The following is a 3,459-nucleotide window of genomic DNA, read 5'->3' as shown; positions in this document are numbered from 1 at the left end:
AAGAAAGAAAGAAAGAAAGAAAGAAAGAATATTCCCAGAGTTTTCTATGAAGCAAGAATAACCCTGATATCAGCCTACAGCTTTCTCAGGAAAGAAAACTACAAATCAATATCTCTCATGACCATAAACGCAAAAATTCTTAACAAAATCCTAACCAATAAAATCTAACAACACATCAAAAAAAATATTTCATCATAACTAAGTGGGTTCATAACAGATATGCAAGATTTATATAGATATAGAGATAGATATATATATATATGGAGAGAGAGATATGATAGAGATAGTTAGAGATAGATAACTCAATGTAATTTATTATACCAACAAAGCACAAAGCAAGAGCCACATGTCCCTGTAAATTGACGCAGAAAAGGGCTTCACACCCCTTCCTAATTAAAACGCTTAGCAAAGTAAGTTTTTTCAACATGGAGAAAAGTATATATGCAAAACCAATAGCTAACATCATTTTGAAGGAAGAAAGAATAAAGGCATTTTTCTTGCAAGCAGGGACCAAGCAAGAAAGCTCACTTTCATCACTCCTCTTCAGCATAGTATTGCAAGTACTTGTGAGGACAATGTGACAAAAGAAGGAAATAAGAGATATCAAAATTGGCAAAGAGGTGGCAAAATTGCTGCTATAAGGTTGTTGTTGTTGCTGTTATGTGCCATTGAGTCACTTTCGACTCATAGCAACCCTATGTACCACAGCCCTAAACACTGCTCTATCCTGTGCCAATTGCACTGTCTCCGACACACCCATCCTGATTACCCAGTCACTGAATCAATCCACTTCATAGAGGGTCTTCCTCTCTTGCGCCGTCCCACCACCCTCCCAAGCATGATGTCCCTCTCCAAGGACCGGTCCCTCCTACAACATGTCCAAAGTATGTTAGACAAAGCCTCAGAATCCTTGCCTCCAAGGAGCAGCCCGGTTTAACCCTCTCCAGATGAACCTGTTGGTTCCTTAGCAGTCCATGGTACACTCAATACTCTTTTCCAGCACCACAGCTCAAAGGCATCAATTCTCCTTCTATCCTCCCTAGTCATTGTCCAACTCTCTGATGTATAACAAGTGATATAAGGTACATATATGAAAACATATATGATATAAGGTACATATATGAAAACCTTATAACAAGGAAAGAATAAAAGAAATGAATGGGTTTTGGTATCATTTTAATCAGAGAAATATGGGCCATCTCCTAATATGCAATTTAAAGCAGAAAAGAAGACCCTCATAGGTGATAAGGTTTGCTTAGGACAGAACAAAGTTCAAAACTGATGTACATAGGGTCGCTATGATTTGCAAGCAACATGATGGAACATAAGAACAAAACCATCTTTTCTTGGTTTATCCAAGAAAAAAATGCTGCTTGTTGGCGCAGTGGTGAGGATTTTTGTTTTCTTGCTGCTGAGATATAATCTATAAGGAAATCTGTAGCCCTAGATCTTTTGGAGCAAGTGTTCAAATACTCATCACTTTCAATAAGTAATGTATCGTCTGTGTAACATAAGTTGTTGATAAGTCTTGCAGGAGAAGAATGAGCAATATCCTCCTGTGTGATTTACTATCTCTGAAAACATGCTGGAAGTCAAGTATCAGTTGGTTTTGACATGACAGCAAAACAATAGAATTCCCATTCCTCTCACTGTTATCCTCACATTGTTATGATCCATATAGTCAAATGAGTTTCTACAGTCAATAAAATGTAGATAGACATTCATCTGGTATTCTTTGCATTCAGCCTGAAGTCCATCTGACACCAGCAGTACATCCCTGGTGCTATATCCTCTTCAGATTCAGCCTGAATCTCTGGCAATTTTCTGTTGATATACTATTTTACCTGCTGGAATAAGCTTCAGTAATATATTTTTTTGCACATTCCATTAGTCATATTTTTCAGTAATTTCTACATTCTGTTAGATTACTTTTGGGGATGAGAAAAAAATATAATCTTCAGTTTGTTGTCTAATGCATTATTTATCAGTCAATATAGGAAACAATATAGGGAGTCTTGGCTGTGCTCACCAGTCTACACTAGGGAATTTGGAGGACAGCTGTCTGGCCAATAGATTGGAGGAGATCTATAGTTGAACCTATTCCCAAGATAGATGATAAAAAAAAACGTGGAAGCTATTGAACAATAGCATTAATATCACATGGATACTGCTGAAGATCATTCAAAACCAGCTAAAACAATACATAGATGGGAACTGCCAGAAATTCAAGTAGGATTTAGAAGAAAGAGGTCGTGGCACTAGGATTATCACTGCTGATGTCAAATCGATCCTAGATAAAAAGTAGAGAATATCAGAAGAATGTCTATTTTTTTTTACCGTGTAAAGGCATTTGACTGTGTGAATCATGGCAAGTTGTGGCTGATAGTGAAAGGAATGGGAGTCTTAGAGCATTTGATTGTGCTTACAGGGAACCTATACCCAGAGCAGGATGCTGTTGGGCAAACAAACCAGGGACACTGCATAGTTAAAAATTATGTTACCAGCAGTGCTAAAGCAAATGTGATCTGGTTACCTTGTAACTACAGGAACTTATGAATGTATTATAAAATAAAATGCAGATTGATAAAAAAAATTAAAAAGGGAGCATGTCAGGATTCTTTCTACATATCTAATTTTTATGCTGAGTAATTATTTGAGATGGCGGACTCTATAGAAATGAATGTGGCATCAGGATCAGGGGAAGATTCATCAATAACCTATTATTATTCAAATGGGACAATCTTGCTTGATTAAAGTGAGGAGGACTTGGAACATTTGTTGCATAAGATTAAGTAATGAAACCGTCAATATGGTTTGCATATCAAGGTAAAGTACCATAGATTCTTAACACTGGACTGACAGGTAGCATCATGACGGATGGAGAAAAGTTTTAAACTGTCAACAGCTTCGTCTTTCTTGGATCCACAATCAGTACCCTTGTTCCTGGGAGTCAGGAAATAAGGAGATGCATTGCACTGGAAAAATATGTAATTAAGGACCTCTCAAAATTATTGAGGAGTAAACATGACAATTTGAGGACTAAGGTGCATACCATTTAGTCCATTGTCTTTCCAATCACTTGCATTTCATCAGAGAGCTAGAAAATGAATAAGGATGACCGGAAAAGAATCAGTATCCTTTAGCTATGGTGTTGGAGAGAAACACTGAACATCCCATAGACTGCGAAAAAAAACCAAACAAAACATGTTTTGAAGAGGATGCAAATGGAATGCTCTTTGGACACAAGGAGCAAAAGGCTTCCCCTCACACACTTTGGGCATGTTGCTAGGAAGGGCTATTTCTTAAAGAAGGACATGATGCTGGAAGTGTAAAGGATCAGTGAAGGAGAAGAAAATCTTGACCAGGTGGATTGACATGTTGTTGTTGTTATGTGCTGTCGAGTTGTTTTCAACTCATAGCGACCCTATGCACAAAAGCCCTAAACCCTGCTCTATCCTG

Source organism: Elephantulus edwardii, unplaced genomic scaffold (genome assembly GCF_000299155.1).
Source record: "Elephantulus edwardii isolate Elephantulus edwardi_28Jun2011 unplaced genomic scaffold, EleEdw1.0 scaffold00392, whole genome shotgun sequence".
Lineage (NCBI taxonomy): Eukaryota > Metazoa > Chordata > Mammalia > Macroscelidea > Macroscelididae > Elephantulus > Elephantulus edwardii.
This window is presented reverse-complemented; position numbering follows the sequence as displayed.